This window comes from Vanacampus margaritifer, chromosome 4, assembly GCF_051991255.1.
Source record: "Vanacampus margaritifer isolate UIUO_Vmar chromosome 4, RoL_Vmar_1.0, whole genome shotgun sequence".
Taxonomy (NCBI): domain Eukaryota; kingdom Metazoa; phylum Chordata; class Actinopteri; order Syngnathiformes; family Syngnathidae; genus Vanacampus; species Vanacampus margaritifer.
In genome coordinates, this window is record NC_135435.1 from 18,510,597 (window position 1) to 18,532,548 (window position 21,952).

General features: G+C 39.3%; 1 long non-coding RNA gene across 2 annotated transcripts in view; it reads left to right on the top strand.

Moving 5' to 3' along the window:
* The window catches only part of LOC144050472 (uncharacterized), a 49,203-nt gene that overhangs the window by 14,264 nt on the left and 12,987 nt on the right, over positions 1 to 21,952 (top strand). The window contains exons 2-3 of one of the 2 annotated variants that reach the window (XR_013293854.1): positions 2,129 to 2,240; positions 2,440 to 2,672. This is a non-coding gene — a long non-coding RNA (uncharacterized LOC144050472). Of the gene's footprint in view, positions 1 to 2,128; positions 2,241 to 2,439; positions 2,673 to 7,705; positions 7,869 to 21,952 lie in introns of those variants that run through there. The other variant, XR_013293853.1, reaches the window with a different exon arrangement.

Consider the following 21,952-nt stretch of genomic DNA (forward strand, 5'->3'; position numbering starts at 1 on the left):
TCGTTCTCTTGCCGCGCGCACGTGTGTGTGTGTGTGTGTCTCCAGGTCTAACGCTTTGGCTCCAGGCTCTTCCAGAACTGGCACAAGCCCAACTGGGTCATCCATGCAAAGACTCCCTCTCTTCCTCTCTTTCACTCTTCATCACCAGGAGCGCATCTGTGTATGCTTGTATATGTGTGTGTGTTGTGAAGAAACATGTTCTAGGAGGGATGAGGTTGCGATGCATAGCGCGTCGCTCCTCGGCCATGCATCTGACAATCTCTCCTGGGTTTTTGTGTGTGTGTGTTTGTGTTTTATTTAATCTCTTCTTTCTCTCATCTCAAGCCAGGTGAACACTCAATCACGTGATTCTTTTTTTTTTCAGAGAACTTCAGGACGAGAGGAAGAAAGGAGCGTTGGGACTCGAAATGGTAGAAGTGGACGTTAGAAAAGTGTATTCTGACATATGTGCGGGGATGAGAAAAAAGAATGAGGACAGAAGGAAGTGCCACAGGCCCAGTGGAGCTGTCAAGACAGCCATGGGACGAGATTTTACAACATTTTGGGGAAGACTTCTTGATCTTTGTTCAACTCAAACATTTGCCTGTCAGTGTAATGCTGAATAGACTCGAGAGGCCCGGACTTAGCTTTGAGCAACACTGCAGCGCCTCTTTCTATCATTTTGTATGGATATCAGCTGCAATGTGAACGTTTGAATTTAACCTGCAGGCATCTGATTCTCTTTGCTTGAGGCTTTTACTACAAATAAGCTCCAAAAATGGAAAATAGAGATTTTAATTTTTTCAATGTATATGTATGAAAGAGTTGCTTTCTGGTTTTCAATGTGAATTCTAGCCTTAAATATTAGTTGTGTCGACGCCCCCTTCCTTTACAAATACAATGTGAATTTCTCTCACTGAGTAATGACTTTAGGAATGGAGGAATGGTGCGATTGGGTGGGGTGTTACATTCACAAAAAAAGTGAACAAAAGAAGTTCATCCACTTTATTTGGATCTGCAACAAAATATCAACGTGAGACAATGACTATTCAATCATACTGAATGTGTATTATTAAGTGTAATTAGAAACATTTCTCCACTTGATTTACTGCAGCTCTAAACCACTATCATTTATAGAATACAGTAGTGCCTTAAGATATGAGTTTAATGCATTCCGTGACCACACTTGTATCTGAAATCATCGTTTCTTATTGAATTAAATGGAAATGCATTAGTCAGCATAAGCCCTGACTTTTTACTGCGACTGCGACTATCAGCTTGTATCTTCCCTGTTTGGGGCGAACACGGCACGGAGTGGCACCTTGCAGTTCCACTTTAGGCCAGAGATGGCAGTCACGAGTAAAAAAGGGACACGTTTCAAAGTTATGTTGTTGTTAGCTCATCTATGTCGTTTTGTATTATGTGTTAGCATTAAGCTAGTAGCCTTTAAGGCAGAGTTATTTGGTTGTAAAATGTGTAATTCTCAGTTTTATGCTTAGTTTATGTTTTGCTTGAACACATTAAGTTTTTACTCGCAAGTCAAAGCAACGACAAAACAAAAAAAAAAGAAAAAAGACTTGGCCAAATGGCGGCACTATTATGTCGCTGTATAAGCATAGTGTTAAGTTAGCATTGTTTTTGCAAAGGCAGGATATTTGATTGTCTACCTGTAGATTGTCTCAACTCAAGTGTACCTAACTAAATCAATCAACAAACCGCAATGCAACAGTAAGTTAGAACATGATGCAAACATAATTGTAATTCAAACAGTTTTGATTAGCTACCTGTATGTCTAGGTAGGTATCTTTATGAAGTTGAATTTATTCAACTGTGATGGGCTGGCAACCAGTCCAGGGTGTGCTAATAAGGACAAGAGTATATGGACAGATGTCTAAATTGCAATTGTTCAGACTTCAGAATGGCTTCAATATTATCAGCCTCCTATTAAATAAATATCCAAACTTAAATATTGCATCAATCATTTTGATCCCATGTAATCACATCCGCTGCTCAATACCGTTTGAGAGAGCTTCATTTTTAGTGTATTCCTCCTTTTCTTTCCCACTGTCATCCATTCTTCTTTTTTTGCGCTCCCTCATCCTATCAACTCACTCACTTTACTGTTTAATGACGGTAATTTTCGGCGCAGGTCCGAGTATGAGCTGATGGCGAGGCTCTCCCTCCCGCTGTTCCTGACGAGGCCTGGTGGGAAATTGCCCGGCGCCCTCTCCCGTGGCTCAATGTTTAGCTGTAATAAGCTGGTAAGGCCCTGCGTGCGTCCACACTCACACACCTCTGATTGTGTGCATTAATTACACACACAGCTGTGCGGGCCACGCCTCGCTTTCCGGGTCACTCGGGGAATCGACTCCGGCTCGGGAGCTAACAGCAGACACAACACATAATGAGAGTCCTCCTCAGTAAAAGCCTCCTTTCCCTGTCCATCCATCCGTCACTCAGCCGCCTCTTCGCCGACTGCCGTGACATGTGCCAGAGTGTGCCCGGGCTTTCCTGAGTGACGCGGTCAAAGCCACGGGGGGGGCCCACCAGGGCGTCACCATTGGGAGAGTGGATGTTGATGTCGAGTTTGGAGGGTGGGCCGCCCCTGTCGCTGTGGTGTGTCACCTCCACAGCGACGCTGTCACCAACAAATGGAGCTGTGAGTGGAACCCTGGGAAGAGGAACCTGCTGAGGTACTGTTTGAATCAGCTTGTAGCCGGCAGCTGACTGCAGCTTCTGTTTGATCAACATGAGTGTGTGCGTATGTTGTTTGGGGACTATGTCCACAGTGAGGTTACCGACAAATGACCATCCACTGTCAATGCATAATGGACATTTACTGTAAGTGGTTTAACCCTTGCATCGTGTTCATTTTACATACAAATATAGAATGGATATAAAAAGTCTACATGCCATTAATTGAATCCTAGGTTTTACCGTAAACTTTTTCCGGCATATATGGGGCCGATAAGTTCAAAAAGTTCAACTTTGGTCTCATCAGACCGCAGTGGAAGAAATTGTGAACAGTTTTAAAATAGCAGTCAGTGTAAGCTAAAAAAAAATTGCAGTGGAAAGCAAAAACAAAATGTCAGGAAATGTCTACAAAAACAACTGAAGTTCGTTTGAATCTAATCAGCGACACTTTAAATAGCAGGTGTGTGATGACTCACTGTCATCATTCTTATTTGCTTTATTATCCTTTCACTGTTCTGAGATTTCCCCATGATCCTCCATAGACCGACAGATGTGTGTTTCTGGAACCTGTGCAAATGAGGTGGGACACAAACAACTCTCAGGACTAATTCAAACACCTGTTGGAATTGTCCCCACAGTCCCTTAAAAATACACAGACTTGGACTTTGCTACTGTTTTGAAATGAAGCTTCATGAAGCACAGTATTTTTTGACTCCACTAGATGGTGCTCTGAAATAAAGGCAAGTGCAATGGAAATTGATTAAATTTCTACTGCATTTTTAAACCAAGAGCGCCATCTAGAGGAGTAAAATATATATATATTACAAGTACTTCATGAAGCTTCATTTGCCCATCACTACTACCCTTACCCAATATGTTCAGAGTGGCAACTCTGATAATCGCCCATAATCGCATTTGATTCTTAACCAAGGGGGGTTTTGCATATAACGGACTACGGTCAGCATTAGCTCCGTCATTGCGCCCCTGGCTGAATGCGGGCAAAATGGCAAGGCCCTAACTAAACTGGTGTGATTGAGATCGCTCTGAGACGACAGAATCAGCCTTACACACGCACGTACGCACACACGCGCTCGCACACGCAAGCACCCAGGGGCCGAGAGCTGACAGTAAATAAAACCAGGGACCCTCCATAATTAGCTCATTGCCCGGGGGGAACAAGGAAAGTGTGTCAATCTCTCCCTCATGTTGGCTACAACTCCATCAATGTGATCATGTAAGCCAAGAACATACTAGAAGTCTTTTTTTTTTTTACCTATTGTAAGTAGAAGTTTCGCTTATTACATTTATAATTTGCACTGCCTTCCAATTAAAAGAAAACATGGTCATCAATGACCAATAACCTTCTACAAATATTCAAAATAATTGTGCCTATATAATTGTAACATGGATTTAAATTACAGCTAGAGCTATTAAATAAGGGGATTTTTTTTTCTCCCTCACAAATACTCATTAAGTAGAACATTGACTGGGTCAAGTCTGTCTACCTTTGTGTATCACTGCCAATTAATCCAACCTGACTTCATTAGCCTGTAATTACATAAAACAAAAGAGCCCTCCATCTCATTGTTTTCCTGGAGTTGGTGACCCTAGTCAGTCATCAATTTAATGGGATACCTTGAGCACAAATATCATTTTTCGTTTCTGGATTTATTTATCATTATAATATAAACCCCCCAGCCCCCCCAAAAATTTATTTGTGCTTTCATAAACCACATACAAGGTAGACATGGAGCTCATGGCGGCACGTATTTTTATGTGATGAATAAATTAGTGTGGGCCATTTAAATTCTTGGAAAGCCTGGCAACGGTATACTACTGCCCCCTGCTGGTAAAGTGAGTCATTGTACCAAAACAAATGGTCAAGCAAGCACAAGATTTAATAATCACATTTCCTCCCTTCAATTTCAGTATCAAATCTAATTGTTTATTGTAAAATAGAGTTTGGGATAATGGATGTGTAGACATAATACAGTAGATGTAAGCAATGTATTGCTATATATGTATGCTATGTATATAATAATAATGTACACGTGTAATGCCCAGTTGAAGCGTTTGCAAAGATAGAGTTGATTACTAAATGTTTCTTTCCAGTTTATATAGCTACAAGTTGTAATTAATTTATATTGATGGACAGTGTGTTACTATATTAGCATTAATTTCTACATGTTATCAGCAGGACCAAAAACGAGTCTCCATTTGATTTTGATAAATAGAGACACACATGTTCTGACAATTTCTGCTCAAATGTAGCATACATGAATTTACTGGACGTTGTCTGACTACAAAGGAATAGGGGTGGCGGGGACAATAGCGGATTCCACTTCAGTGCCCATTTAATGTCAAAGCAACAAAGTTCAGGTAAGACATAGGGAGAGTAATAAATTCTCTGACCAGGTGTTAAATCTGTCATACATCAATCAAGGCTTGACTATCATCCAATATTATAGGATTTAAGTGTTAAATGCTCACTGGAGAGTGTTGAAGCACATGCATGTAAGAAAAGGCCAGCAAGCGTATGAGATGAGCTACACGTCATTATCAGCACATGGCAGCGGCCCTGCAGCCACTATGAGTGGACTATCAGCCTCCACTGTAATGAAAGGCCCAATTAAGGACATTAATTATGCTTCCTTGGCACTCTACTACTCTCTTTTTAGCCTGGAGAGCACTTAGTCGCAAGCCGCACGCTCCCTCTCATACTAATCCAATCTAGTTGAGGAAGTTTGTCATGTTTGGCCGAAGTGAACTTTGCGGGACGAGGCGGGATATCCAGATGGACAGTGCGGCGGCGGCGAGCTCCTCCACGGGCTAAAGATGTGTAGTCACACAGAAAATGCAGTGTGATCTCAAAGAGTGATTCTACAAGGTTCTCCTAATGCGCTGTGAAAAACCTGTGAGCGAGGCAGATGCAACATGTTTCACATCAGCGGCATGCCTGACAGCCCTTTCACGTCTCGCGCCAGTTTGCATTTCACCACACGCGAGTTTGTATTTTATTATCGTACGGCTGCTAATCAAATGGAGTCGCATGTGCTTTCAGTGATCGCAGCCACTTGCCTGAGGCGAGCTGCCTCAATATGTAAAGAGATTTGTTTGCCTTTATTGCAGTCGGTTTAGCTACCAACGAGTATCATAATGACTTTAAATAAGTATCCATCTGGTTTCCCTATTATGTTATCTTGGAGGGGGGGTTACAATTAGCTTTAGTTCTATTAACTGGCTTTAAAAAAGATATTTGAAAAACAATCTATCCAAATCACATGATTTAGACTTTAGTTTCAGTGCAGTCATACGGCAGATAGCTAGCTAGCTAGCTAGCTAGCTAGTAAGATAGCTAGCTAGTCAGATAGATAGATAGATAGATAGATAGATAGGTATTAAATGACATTTGGTGTAAGATTTTTTAAAACCACTCAATAGAAATTGAAGAATGATTAATTTTCTCTTTATCAGTCAATCTCCAGTGAGAACACTTGTGTGCTTTTTGCACCAAAAAATGTTTATTTGTGCCATCAAAGAATTATTTTTTTTTAAACAAAGTAGAATATTTCAGCTAATAGTAGCCCAATGTGTCCACGTTAGCCCTATCACTTCATTTTGCTAATCAGGTGTTAACTTCATGTCAATTAGTCCATTATAGATAGTGCTGTTCACGGGTCCATGGAATGCCGAATGGGAACGGATAAAGAAGTGCCCGGAATTGAAAAGATAAATCGAAAGGATTTCCAAATGACAAAGTCTACCAAAGTGTGTGTTCTGACCATTTTGATTGAAGTAAGTGTCATTGTAAGATGTTAAAATTATTTTACCATAATGCGATTGTGACATGAGCCGCTAGCCGTGGCTAGCTCTGGCTAAAAATAGATATGGTGGTCAAGATGTTCGATTTTGCGATATCTCCAAATACCCTCCTTAAGGTCTCTTATTTACCTTTACCAGCAGCCCAAAAGTTGAAATTGTTGTTAAAGTGTACGAAAATAATTGATGAATCAACAATGTAGTTTTTGTTGTAACATGCTAGCGCTAGTAGCTAGCGGTAGGGGAACTATCTAAGATGAGGGTGACATTAATCAATAACAAAAGAACATTTGTTGTAAACACAATAGAAGCAAAGTTGACACCGGTGGAAAGTTGACCCACCATGAGGGGCGGACTCGCGATCCCGTGACGTCAGTGAATACCATCTATAGTGTTGAAACTGTTTCAGCCCTTTGCACATTATCATAAGTTGCTATATGTTCCCTTTGTTTACTTATTTAAAATGATCACTTCTTTAAGACATTTCAGGCAGTTATTAATGCCAGTTATTTAAATCAAGAAACGTTATCAACTTATTAAAAATGTACATTCAACGCTGTAGCTCAGCGCCACCCTAGCATCCCAAGCATTTGCACACCACCACACCTCAATTGTCTTAGCCAACGAAACATTAGCATGCTTATTGCCCTCGCCGATTATCCCCGCTATGTACGGTACATTACCGAAGTGTACGATTGGCCAACCCGCCCCGCCTCCACAATCAACACAGAGCGTGAATGAATGATCAGCCATTAGCAGGTCGGCTGTGAACTGTGAAAATGGGCTCTCACACCAATGACTGCAGGAGGCCTCGACGTGCGAGAGCCTAGCCTAGCAGCCTTCTCGCAGGGCCCCGCACTTGTTGTTATACACACGCACGCACACACGCACAGACAGGGGGCAACACATGAGGGGGAACGAGCCTGCCCTGCCCAATGTAATGCAGTGGAACACACCGACTAGTGTAGCGTACTGAAGCCCAGTCTAGTGGAGGGTTGTGTGCAAGATCATAGCAAGACTTCTTGCTAGCATATGCTTGTGTTTAATGCAGCGACCTGCTTCTGCATGGTGAGTTTACACATACCCTGCAGTGAAGGTACTGTGTGTGTGTGTGTGTGTTTAAGTGCGTGTGTGTGTGTGTGTGTAATATCAGTAATCAGTGTACCTCAAACAGGCTGAGTATAACTAGGCCTGGTGTTGCAAGAGGGCTGCAGACCTGCACTTGGCAAGTTGGCTCGATCAAACGCTGCACTTTGACCTCAACCATTTAGAGTGTGTGCGTGCGTATGTGTGTGTGTGTGTGTGTGTGTGCGTGTGTGGTAGTCATCATGGCAGTAACACTGGAATCTTCCATTTAAGATGAGCAACAAGTAAAGGTAAAATGAAAGCAGGAAGTAGATGTTTTTGTGGGTTGCTTGCGTTGTTCCGTCGGTGGTTTCTACGTCATGCATGCGTTTTCTGTGCAAAAAGTGCTCCCATTGTGCGTGTGTGTGCGTGTGTGTGCGTGTGCGTGTGTGTGTGGGTGACAATTCAAGCAGTGCTAGTATGGTTTGTGTACTCTCAGAGCAATCAACATGGATGCATCACGTGACATGGGCAGATGCACTGTTTAAAATGGAAAAACGTAACTTTAATTTGAGCTGAATTCAGATTAATTTCCATTTCTGCCATTTTTGTTTTTAAGTAGTAAATCCATGTCGGATTAAGCAAAAAAAATAAATAAATAAAAAATCCAAGGTTTTTAGCATTTTGATGTGCATCCCCAATTGCCAAATTATCTTTTTATTATTGTTACTGTACATGATTATTTATTTAATACAGCAAATCAAATATCTGGAAACATGCTTCCTAAATGCATTAACTCATTCACTGCCATAAATTCATTTGAACTATTTCTATTAGTTTAACATTTTTTCTACTTTTGTTAACAAGAGAAAGAGAACATAGAATTTTTTTTATTGTACATTAAGAACAGATATAAAATTTGTAATTAATCGTGAGTTAACTAGTGAAGTGATGTGATTAATTACAATTTTAAAAAAATTAATCACCTGACGCCCCTATTTTTTAATAATCTTTTATTCTTTAAAAACATATTTAAAAAAAGAAAAGATTAAAAAATTAGGAGGGGTCAGGCAATTAATATTAGTATTCGTAATTAATCGCATGACTTCACTAGTTAAATCACGATTAATTAAAAAAAATTATATCTGTTCGAAATGTACAATATTTTTTTCCTAGGTTTTCATACTCTTGTTAATAAAAGTTTTAAAAAAAAATAAGTTAAACTAATAGAAATAGTTAAAATGATTAATTTTTTACGTCTATAGCCGTCAATGGCAGTTAATGAGTTAAAAGGAACAAAATATTTATGTTTTGTAAGTATGTTAGTTGGACTGTCAGTGGGCAGTAGAGCTACTCAAGGATATATAACATACTGTATATAACAAGGATGATGTAATGCTTTTATGAGATGGTACTTTTAGATGGTGATGCTATCAGCATCTAATACTGGTATATTGATAGTGTACCTTGAGCGAGAACAATAATTGATACACTCTGATTTTGTCTTACCCATTTATGAAGGTGCACCATTTGATTTTTTTTCTACATTGAACACAAATATTAGGGGTGTCAGGCGTTTTTAATCGTAATTAATCGCATGACTTCAATAGTTAACTCACGATTAATCGCAAATCTGTTCTAAATGCACAATAAAATGTACAAATGTTTATACTTTTGTTAACATCAAAGTGGAATTTTTTTTAAAGAAATATGGCTGCATCTTTTAGTAATGAGTTAAACTAAAAAACAAAACAAACAGTGATATTGATTTGTTTTGAGGTCATTTTTCTGCCACTAGATGTCATAATTACCTTTGTAAGACTTTGGTGACAGCTCACTGCATTTTTCTTTTCATAGTTCTAATCTTTAACAAGTAACTTGTGAAATTCTGCACATTTTTGAAATTGTAAAATACAACTTGACCCCAGTCTCCACAATTCTATGCATTATTATTAAATTTACTGCTGCTAAATTTTGATGTGGACGTGTCTGCTGCGTTGCGACTGGACTTCCGACAGTACAGGCTTTCCAAGTCATTAATCGCACGTAAAAAAAAAAAATGGTGGCGTTAAAGGAACTTTAAATCAACAAAAAATTAACGCACTAATTTTGACACCCCTAAAAATATAAACGCATTTGTTTTGTTTTATGCTTCCATTTTTCATGAGCTTTTTCTACATACACAGAAGTCCATCTCCGTCAAATATTTGTTCACAAAGCGGTCTAATGCTCGCTCTCAATTCATTTCCTATGGAAGCAGGGCGACAAGGCAAAAGTCCCACCTCACAGGTGTGGCATATCAAGATGCTGATTAGACAGCATGATTGACTGGCCACACTAAAAGGCCATTTTTTTCTTGTTTGTCAGATTGTCAGCCCGTATCTCGTGTGACCACCATTTGCCTCACGCATCTCCTTCGCATAGAGCTGATCAGATTGTTCTCAAGAACAAATCAGAACACCTCTCCAATGCGCCAGACGCCATCCACTGTGAGCGTTCACCCACCAAGTCGTTTGTGCCGACAAGCTGCGGTCGAGACCCCGATGAGGACGACGACTTTACAGATGAGTTTCCCTGAGACTGTTTGTGTAGAAAATATTTGGTTATGCACACCGATTGCTTTCCGGGCGGCTTTTTGCCTTTGGAGACAGCTTATGGTTGAGAAATAAATTTCAGAGTGGCCCAAGACACACCTGCGCAACAATCATACTAATCGGCATCTTGATATGCCGCACCTGTGAGGTGGGATGGATTATCTCGACAAAGGAGAAATGCTCATTAAGACAGATTTGTGAACCATATTTGAGGCAAATGGCCTTTTGTGTATGTAGAGAAAGTTTTGGATCGTCGAGGAAAAACAAAAGTGTTACCGTTTATATTTTTATTTAGTATATAAATGCAAATAATCTTTTTGGAGGTTTTTTTTGCTCAAAGACACCTCAGCAGGGCTCAGCAAGCAAACAAGCATGACAAGCAACTATTTTCAAAATCCCTATTTCAAGTTTGTGAGTGTAAGCTAGTATCCAACCTTTATAAAGGTGTAAAACAACTTTTGGTGAAAGCTAAATTTTCTTTGTCACTGTCACAAAGCACTTCTCTGTTGATCGTATCCTGCCTGACACGAGTATGGTTTAATAATTCAGGTTAGGTTAAAAGAAAAGTGTATTTCAACAAAACCGAGTCAAAGATGGCACATTAGTCATGACAAAGAAAGCGACACAAATGTGAGCATGAACAATTTTCTTCTTTGTTGACTTTGACAGTGTTGAGGTGCGGGAATGAGACAGGCGAGGAATCTGGATAGCGCCGTTCAACCTCATGCTGATTTGCGTTTTCCACTTTCACACCCAAGTCTAATTTCACACTGTGGAGTCCGGGGCTGCGTGATGGCTCGTAGTCGCGTCTCAATTCAGTGGTCCATTGGACCACGGCGAACCCGGGGCAACTTACTGGGCCCCGGAGCTCAGCGCTATCAGCTCCGCGCGATGACGCCTGCGTGCGCGTGGCTAATTTGGTTGTTATTGCTGCTACCAATGGAGGCAAAGCGTGTTGGTTGGCGGGCCAGGTTTTAGTTCCACTCGCTGGTCTAAATGTGCACATGGAAGCTGATGTGAACTCCCTCTGGGTCCCCCCCCACACGTTCCTGACAACATTAAAATAGGTTGCTTTATTTCATTGATGGAGAAGCTCACGCCTGGATGACAATGTTTCTATTCCAATTGTTGCCGATTGCATGCACTGATGGCTTTACTTTGTGTGACAAAACACCGCTTGTTAGCACATTCTCGCGTTCATATGGAAAACAGAGGAAAAAAACATAAGCAGTAAGTAAAGTCAAAATGACTGCTGCGACAAAGGTCACTATAACAACAAAGCGAGTGGTGGCTTATTTATTTTTTGTTTTTAAATTCACTGTCAAACAATACTTAAAATAATTACACTTTGTGTATTTATAACCAAATAGCTGCTTTAAGGTCTGTTAGCTTATTGCTAACACATAATGAAAAATGCAATAGACAAGCTAATGAATAGCACCACTTGAAGCAACAGGGGAGAGTTACTTTGAAATTATATTCCGGTACAGTTACTGGCTAACCTGTTACATAATCCAATTACCATAATATTAAAGTATTGTAACTTGATAACGTTATATTATTTTTGGATAACTCCAAAATCAAATATGCTAATTAAGAGAAAATAAAAATAAATATAAATACAAAATATATTTGTATTAAATGTACCTCTAATCTGATAATGTTTTTTTTCTGTAACTGTAATGGAATACAGTTTTTATTAAGCTTGACACGATCAGGATTTTTTGGCTGATCAGTGAGTTTGAAAAAATAAAATCAATGACCGATCACCGATCACATTTTATATTTACTCTACAGTCAACTGCCACTATGTGCGAGGGATTGTGACTGGTCCGGCCCACCAGTAGCGAAAACCCACATATAATTGACGGCAATTAAAATGCATGGGGAGAAAAAAATGTGAAACCCCAAAACTTCTTCAATAAAAGCACTGATAAATATTGCTTATTACATGTAATGTCTTAAAATCGAGGAGCCAATCAATGACATCATTGGTCGATCGACCAAATTAAGACATTACAGTCGATCGCTGATTTTGCATAAAATTCAAAATATTATATATATATATATATATAGTTTTTGTAATGTCGGTTCATGTCTTCCATTATTTCCATTGCTCCCCAATCCTGCCTACATATTACATAATCACAAAAATATCACCTTCTTAAATTATATAGATTTTTTATGACAAAAGTTGAATTCAGTAGATGAAATAAAAAGAGGAGCAGTTCTTCCTGTTCCATTCCTGCATCTCAAATCAAATATTCCTTTTTTTTTTCTTCTGGAGAGCTCAGTATTGTTCATTCGGTAATTTTACCGATTTGACATGTCATCATCATTGCTTCAAATCAAATATTCAACACGCTTATCTATGTCTCAAACAAATTATGCACAAATTTCCAACTTTTTTTTTTTTTTACCGCATCAGAAGTTCTACCCATATTTTATCCCAAACAACTCGACTTCAAGATGGACACCGCGTGCGTTGTCGCCAACTAATACGTGATCTTGAAGCAACTAATGGTTGAGCTTTACCATCAAATTCTCACACCACTGGGATTTGTAGATTAGTGTCGCTTTTTGAGCTCATATCCCGGACCGGCTGATGTGCCATCAATTGTGGGGCCCTCGTGCAGATGCAGCCTCGCAGTCATGATAATGAGCAACAGGATGGGGCGCAACTGTGAGACAAATCCCGGATGCATGTGCTGTAAAGTGTGAGCACTTCTAACTAGATTTACCTGATTTGTGCCGGTTGATGCCCTGATGTGATATGCAGCACCCAGCCTCATTATAGGACCTAAACATGTTTATGTGAGTGAGCGTAAGTTCACCAATTAGGGTTAGAGTGAGGATAGTGAGAATTGTAGTTGTCCCTTGTTAGAGTGCTTAAACAAAACGAGAAAATGTGATGAGGGGGCCAGCTAGTGTTGCATGCTTACTTGGGTGTAATGACCCATCAATCGTGACATCTTGTTGCATCCGCTTCTGCTTGCCTTCACTTGTCTGTCTGCGCTGGGCCGCTCTCTTCCTCTTGCCCTTTATCTCATTCTTGCCCCCTCAAAGCCATCGAGTGGATTTCGCCTTTATGCCCTGTCTGTGGTACCTCTGCCAATGTCACAACAATAATAACAATCACATGTCCACAAATCCTTGTAGTATTTTAGATAGTTAGTAAGATAGCTAGCTAGCTAGTCGGATAGCTAGCTAGCTAGTCGGATAGCTAGCTAGGTAGATAGCTAGATAGCTAGCTAGCTAGCTAGATAGATAGATAGATAGATAGATAGATAGATAGATTGATTATTTCCTTGCAGCTTTTGGTAATAGTTTTTCTCCTGGCTTCGTCCAGCGCTTGTGTTGTTACTCCCAGCTGTGTAAGAATAAATTTGTCAATCTTACCCTTTGTGTCTCTGCGTTTGTGGGATCCACTATCCGGTTCACCCTGAAATCATTACGGAAGGAAGGAAGGAAGAAAGGAAGGAAGGAAGGAAGGAAGGACCCTTGACCTGCAACCTAACCCTAACCAGTTATCCATGACTTTCTTACATAGGGACAGATAGGTTTGATCTATTAACACATGACACATACTGTACGTATAAGACAAATACAAAGTTGAACCAAGGTTCAATACAGTTACCATGATGGGTGGATGACTAATTGATGGATGACTGACTGATGGATATAATTGATATAGAAATTAAGGAACAAATGTAATAACATAGTAATAACATTGCAATAACAATGTAATAATTTTGCACAAAGGCAGACGAATCGTTGACCTTTTCATTTCAATACCATAAACACGTTACGCGTAGTACACTAACAATACAATACGACAGTAGCTATAACAACAATAAAATGACAAATGTGTAACAGATAAGGGGAAAGTTGAGTCAAGATTGTATCAAAACATATGTGTGTATTTACAGTATATGTATGTACACATGCATGCATTTGGTACAAGTGAATTCTCACTGCATTTATGGGGTACAAAAGGATCCCACATACTTGTGAGGTCATGCGACGACCTTTGTTGGTGGCTTGGCATTACAATGATCAAGTTTCATTCTAAATTGAATTTTTAGGTTTAGCGTTACAATGTGTCACTCAGATGCGGAATGCATCGTGCCACTGATGTGTCCTCGTGAAGACAGTAGTGTGTGTGCGTGCATGTGTGCAGTGTAGATGGAGGGGGGCAGCTGACGAGTCCTCTCACTGGGACACTGCGAGGGGCCCGACCGGCCGTAGGCTATGCTGCGAGCTGCACCTCTGACAGGCTTCATACTTATTGCTCAATGACATTCCATGTTTTTCTTCACTGTGCTCTAAGATTGATTCCCCACATATGTCTGAAATATCTCCGGAGCCCTGCAGCGGGGTGACGGTCACAGTGGCGCACACTGAGCGAGAGACTGAGGTGGTGCCGCTTATGATTTGGGGAAGGGGAGGGGTGTAGATCAAATTTGGAAAAGCCAGTGAGTCGTCAAATGACTGATACACTTCTTTAGCATTAGCCTCTCATGGTTGTTAAGAGTGTAGCTGTAAGGAATAATCTTTATCAAAATGAATCTTTAGTCACTCCAAGGGTCCCCCTTGAGTTTAACTTTTAAAACAGTGAAGTAAATACTACAAAAGAGTAGTAGTTAAGTTTAAAACAGCAAAAACAACAACATAGAAAATCCCATGAATTAAGTCATATTGTTACAACAAAGTTGTAATATTATAAAAACAAACATATAATGTCACAAGAATAAATTAATAACATTACTAAAAAAAAAACGTTTTCTTCCTTTTATTCCCTAATATAATGTATGTTTTTGTCAGCATGTTAATGAAATGTTACGTTTGTATTATTCAAATTATAGTTCTAGGTGTGCAGTGAGATTAAAGTCTATTGAGCCTAGTTTTGTCGTATGAAACGTCTTACTGACAAAACAAAATAGATTGCAAGTAGCGCATGGAATCTTGCTTATTGTAATGGAGTAAAGTAGTGTTTCTTCCCTCCATAAATACTCAAGTAAAAGTAAAAAGTATGTTTGCCTTAAAACTACAGTACTCTGAGAATTACCGTATGCTTTATCACAAAAATTACTTAAGTATATGGAAGAGGATTAGATTTCTCACTTTAATCTCAGAATTCTGACTCCCACCAACCCCCAAACACACACTCACACACAATTCAAAACTCTACATCACAAAGTCAGAATTCACACTTTAAAGTGAGAATTCTGTTATTAAAGTCAGAATTCTCACTTTAAAGCCAGAATTATGATATTAAAGTCAGAATTATGATATTAAAGTCAGAATTCTCACTTTGAAGCCAGAATTCTGATATTAAAGTCAGAATTCTCACTTTGAAGCCAGAATTCTGATATTAAAGTCAGAATTATGATATTAAAGTCAGAATTATGATATTAAAGTCAGAATTCTCACTTTGAAGCCAGAATTCTGATATTAAAGTCAGAATTCTCACTTTAAAGCCAAAATTCTGAGATTAAAGTGAGAATTCTCATTTTATTCTCAGAATTCTGACTTTCTGACTTCCCCCCATGATTCATAGCTCTTATGTCACAAAATCAGAATTCTTACTTTAAAGTGAGAATTCTGAGATTAAAGTGATAAAGTGAGAATTCTGATAATAAAGTCAGAATTCACATTTTAAAGTCAGAATTTGGAGATTAAAGTGATAAAGTGAGACTTCTGAGATTAAAGTCAGAATTCTCACTTTAAAGTATTCTGAGATTAAATTGAGAATCCTGCCAACCTTTTTTTTCTATTCACTGGCCCTAATCCTCTTCCGTATTTAAGTAATTGTAATAGAGTAAAAGTATTTTGTTATTAAGTGAGCTGCGTTGCATCCAATTCATGTCTGTCCTTGAGTTGCACTTTGATTGATGTGAGCATGATGATGAAATGTTCCCGTTATGGAAACGCGTGTTTTGTAAGCGACTGGGTTCACTTCCTGCTTTGTTACCTCTGCAGTGAGATGCGAGCAGAGGCGCGCCTCTACTGTTTTAAACACTTTAATGCAATTTAACAATGCCACGTATTCTTTTCACGTTTCATTGGGGTCCTCTACGTGTGAAATCGCCGCGGCCTGGGCGACACGGGGGCGCAGCAGAGGCGGGGTCACGCCGCGGCGCCAGATGTGGGAGGGCAGGCGCAATTAATTGCTACACATTGTTCAGTGGCTGTGTGCGCACCTTCAGTGAATTAGGCAGCGCTCTCAGGGCGTGACTGTTTGAATAACGCGAGCGAGGTGTGAGGGCCTCTCGCTCACAGCTGAAGCCAAATGCAGCCATTGCGTCCAATTAGCTTCCGAGTCCTCAAATCACATGCTTAACTTGTCGTTTGGTGAGCGTGCGAACTAGCAAACTATTGTACAAATTGTTGTTTGTCACTGGAGGTGCTCCTTGAACACATTTGTCTCTCAAGATATGACATCTTCAGCGATGGCTTTCATTATGAAAAATAGGAGCTTTATTATTAAAGGTCAGAAGGTTTATTGATGTGACATTTGGGTGGACTAAATGGCAAAGGCTCACAATGAAGTTAGGAGTAAAGGAAATGCTCATATTAGCAGTCGACTGGCAGTCATGGTGACCATATGTTGCTCTCAAAGCTTATATCAAAACATCCTCTCTTCTTCATGGAGAATGAAAAGAACAACACATTTATCTATAATAGGGCTGGGTATCAATTCTAATTTCCTCAGTGGATTTGATTTCGAGAGTTCAGTTCAATTCGATTTAGATTTTTTTCAGATTTGATTTCGCTTCGCTTTAGAGCTGTCAAAATGTATTGGTTAATTGACATTAATTGATAATCAAATTAATCGACAGCTATTTTAATCATCGAGTAATTGTTTGGAACCGTTATTTTTTTATTTAAAATTGTCTGTGTTTATCAAAATTAGACATTTTCAAACATCTGTTTTTACTTTGGAAAGCAATGACCAAACCGTCACATCGTACAACATCAATCCCCCCCCCCCTTTTTTTTAAACACAATACAAATACAAAGTACAAAAATTAAATCAATTAATTAATATTTAATGAATAGTAATCAAGAAAAAAAATGCTTTTGTAATACACTTTAATGCAAAATGAAAATGAATAATCGATAGATTAATACATTCTAAAAATATTCAATAGTGATAGCATTACTTTGTTTCAATTCAGTCCGATATCAATTACTTACGGCACACCAATTCTTCTTAAATGCCAAGGACATGATTAAAACTCCACAAATATTAAATTCCAAAGTAAAGTTTGCGGAGGCAGTAACTGGTGAAATGATTTAGTATATTAATGAAAGTAAGTGTTAGACAAACATTGACATCTGCAAGCATGAGATGAAAATATTATCATAATCTAGTTCAATAATTGTAGATATAAATTAAAAAGACTGAATTGTCTTAATGTGCAATAAGTCAGGTATTTCATAAATGTAAGAAAATACTTTTAAATTCATGTAAACAGTACATTTCAGGAAAACAGTAAGATACAAAAAAAAAATCGGCTTTTAAAAAAAAAATTTTCTTAAGAATTAATGTGAAAAAGAGATATATAAAATAATGGATTCATGGTTTCATAAATCGATATCAGGCTTGGAAAGGAAAATCGATTCGATATTGATTATTCAATATTTAAAAAACCCAGCCCTACTATCAGGCACGTTACAAATCAGTGGAAATCAATAAATCCCAAAAATTGATGACTGAGATCAATTCCCTCGCTTTTGAACAAACTGCCCAGTTCTGTAAGGTTCTTCCTCTTGAAATGAGATATTTGTGTAGTTGGGAACCACTAACATTTAGGATGATTAGTAGTGTAAATATTTTTTACTTGTCATTAAATAACACTTCTGAATTTTTAAAACGAATGAATCAGACGTGCATGGATATTTTATCATGGACGTTCGAGAGAGAGAGAGAGAGAGAGATTATATAGAGAAAGTATATATATTATGCTTAGCACAGAATTTATATTTTTAACACGTTTGCCATTAAGTTTCAATCGAGTAGTTTGTCTTTTTTTTACCGACTTGCTCTACATCATCATGTCTTCTGAGGTCCATCCAAGCAGCTCAGACTGACCGCCACCAAAAGTGTTGCTTTACGCACCCTAGACTTGACCCCAGTCTCCTCTCTGAGAGACTCCTGCAGCTCCAGCACAACTCTCTCCTCCACCTGCCCCCTCTTGTCTGGCTGGAAGATAGTCGGGGGGGTATTTTTATGGGGGGGGAGACAGTAGCCGTGGTGGAGGTGTGTGTGTGTGTGTGGGGGGGGGGGGGGGGCATTCTGCTCCCCCTGGGGCTGCCTGCTGGAGCGAGGTGACCCAGCTTGTCGCTCGCTGACCTGTGAGAGGGACATTATGAAGTGTGAGTGGCTGTCAGCCTAACTGCTAGTGACAGCACGGCTCCCGCTGCAGCTGTGCCAGGCTGCCCCAGCCAGGGAGCCAGCGCCCGTGGACGGCGCGGGGCGAGGTGGGGCGCTTGCACCGTGTCTGCGGGGCGAGGAGGAGAGGGAGGCGAGAGTGTGTTGTGTTCAGGCCCTTATATGCTCTCATGGTGTCGTGCCGTCTCTATTGATTTCTGAGCTTGATTTCTAAGGCCCTGCAATGTTCACGCAGCCTCTGTTGGACTTGGAAAACATAAAAGAAAACATTAGCAAAGAACATTAGCATACTTGTGGCTAACTTTTGACTTGTAGTAAAAAAAAAAATGGCAACACACTCAATAAACATGGTGGACATGATACACTGATAAATGCTACATGTCATTGATGTGAAAATAGGTTATTGCCACATTTGTCGGTTTTGTTAGTAAATTAATTATTTGATAAATTAGCAAACAATGATTCCCATAAAACTGTCATGGAGTGGCGTGAGCGTGCGCAGAACCTGTTTTAGCTTCAACTGCTACGTTGCTAGCATGTCTTATTGACGATGGAATGCTGTGTTGTTAGCCGTTTTTTTGTCTTCTGTCCAGTTCCTTCTTTTTAACTTTTGTTGCTAACCAGATGTGAACAATCCGGCCCAAAAAAAACAAGGCTACAACACCGTGACAATGCCCTTCCAGGTCACGCCGTCTATTGGCTATTCTTGTTATGCCACTGTTTTTATATGTTAAATGAAATTAAAGGGATAAGATGGGGCCATTGGGGGGTAATTTTTACAAAGATCATTTTTCAAAAAGTTGATTTTCACAGTGTTATAAATCAATGGGAGTGACTGGGGCTGTAGGGGTAAGTTGTCACATTGCAATTATCATCTCCACCAAGGCGCAAGTGAAAAGTGTAATACTAATTTATTTTTTATTATATGGTCATAGGTGATGTCCTGTCTGAGAGACGTATTGTGACCTGAGATGAGCATCAGTTAGCCATTTTGCACAACCAAAGTGAAATGTTTTAACTTTATACATTTGAAAACAAACGCCATCTATATACAAATTCTAGCGGCAGTCCATGGCATCCTATCATGGCTCAGTCATTTCTCTGTTTTAAGATAACGTTAAACTATAGAGCTATACTAGACTAGACTATAGAGTATTAGCTAAAATGGCAGTTTGGGGCAATATGTCTTGGTCTTTTTGGGGTTAGTTGTCACATGTGCAAAGAATGGGCCAATGAAAAATGCACAAATCAGGCAAGTCGTTTTAGCTAGAATTGCCCTTTGAATGATACGGAAGAGGATTAGGGCCAGTGAAGAGTAAAAAGAAAAGGTTGGCAGGATTCTGACTTTATTCTCAGAATTCTGATTTAAATGTGAGAATTCTGAGGGTAAAGTCAGAATTCTCACTTTAAAGTGAGAATTGTGATAATCCTCGCTTTAAAGTCAAAATTCTGACTTTAAAGTCAAAATAATGAGATTAAAGACAGAGTTCTGACTATAATCACAGAATTCTGACTTTAATCACAGAATTCTCACTTTAAAGTGAGGATTGTGAGAATTCTCGCTTTAAAGTAAAAATTCTGAGAGTAAAGTCAGAATTCTATCTTGAAAGTCAGAATCATGAGATTAAAGTCAGAATTCTCACTTTAAAGTGAGAATTGTGATCATTCTTGCTTTAAAGTCAAAATTCTGAGAGTAAAGTCAGAATTCTATCTTGAAAGTCAGAATCATGAGATTAAAGTCAGAATTCTCACTTCAAAGTGAGAATTATGTGATTAAAGTCAGAATTCTGACTTTAAAGTCAGAATAATGAGATTAAAGTCAGAATTCTAACTTTAAAGTGAGAATTGTGAAAATTCTCACTTTGAAGTGAGAATTCTGACTTTAAAGTGAGAATTCTGAGATTAAAGTCAGAATCCTGCCAAACTTGTTCTTTCTCTCTCCACTGGCCCTGATCTTCTTCCATAGAATGATGAGTCTGACGTGTGCCAAGATTTGTTTGTCAGGTTTTGTTGGAGTAATTTTGGAACTATGTCCACATTTCAGGACTGGTTTAAGTTTCCTGACGAATGCTTTCTTTTTGTAAATTCAATTTCATCTTGAATTTTCAGTTCAAAATAGGCAAAACAGGTATTTGAGGCTGAGAGCCATGACTCACAAAATTAAAGACTTTAATCCAGTGCATGTTGAATTATTTTATGTTAACTTTTGCTCACTGCCTAGTTTTGTCAATTTTTCAAGATTATTGATAAAAAAATTCTTTAGCAAAATCCAGTGTGACTGTATCTTCAGTATGTGTCAGCCCTGTGATTGATTGACTGTTATTCAGGCCAGATTGCATCCCCTAAATCAACCCTGCTCTACACCCCTCAACTGAGGTGCGAACCTCTGTCCTTAAACACGTGTCCCACTGTCACAGCTGACCTGCATTCTCTCGCTCCTCTCTCGGCAGGGCCTCTCCTGGTTGCGCCCAGCTGGCGCCCTGCGAGAGGGCCGGGCAGAGGCAGTAGGCTGTGCCAGCTCTACTGGTGCAGAAAGGGGCACACCAGGCAAACAGGCCCAGTGTCAGCAGCAGAACGCTATCCCCCTGGCTGCGGCGCAAACATATGCCAGCCTACTCCGTGTACAATATGCGTCTGTACAGTATGTTTACCGCTGTGGCCCAAACGCACGCACCACCAGCATCAATGGACCAATGCCAAATATGTTTGGTCCGACTGGGACCGAGCTAACTGGGACAAAATGTTTGTTTACACATCATGTGAGCAAACCAGCAAACGCACGCTTCAAACTAATCCATCTTCCCACACTGGGGTTACTGGGGTGTAATGAAGTACAAATTCTTTGTTTCTGTACTGAAGTAGATTTTTGAGGTAAAAAACAAACAGATATTTGTAGTCCTACTTTCTACTGCTTACTTTGTCATAGGCTTGTAACGTCACCGTCCATGGATGACAATGTATGACTTAAAGAAGTCAGTTGGTATCAGTAAAAACTTGGGGGAACGGTAACCAGGTAGCATTAACGATGACTGCAATAGATTCAAAGGTGTCGGCTCCAAAAAGAAATAGCATTACATTTGCCAGCCTAAAAACATTTAAAAAATTCTGCATTAAATCTCAAGAGTTACATTCAAATAACGTGCCTTTTTCAATTATTAGGCATTAGCCAATTCAGCATAATTTGTGAATCGGGTCACAACGTTGTTTAGATAGCATCGACGTCAACGTTAGCTAGCTCTCGAGTTATTAAAATGGGAATGGAATAAAACGTTACTTTTGTACCTTTTTGTACGTTTCAGATTTTATACTTACAAAAACAAACAAACAAACAAAAATAAAAAGGAGCCAAATAAGTATATTTTAAGTACTTTACTTCTTACTTTTACTGTTTGACTATTTGTAC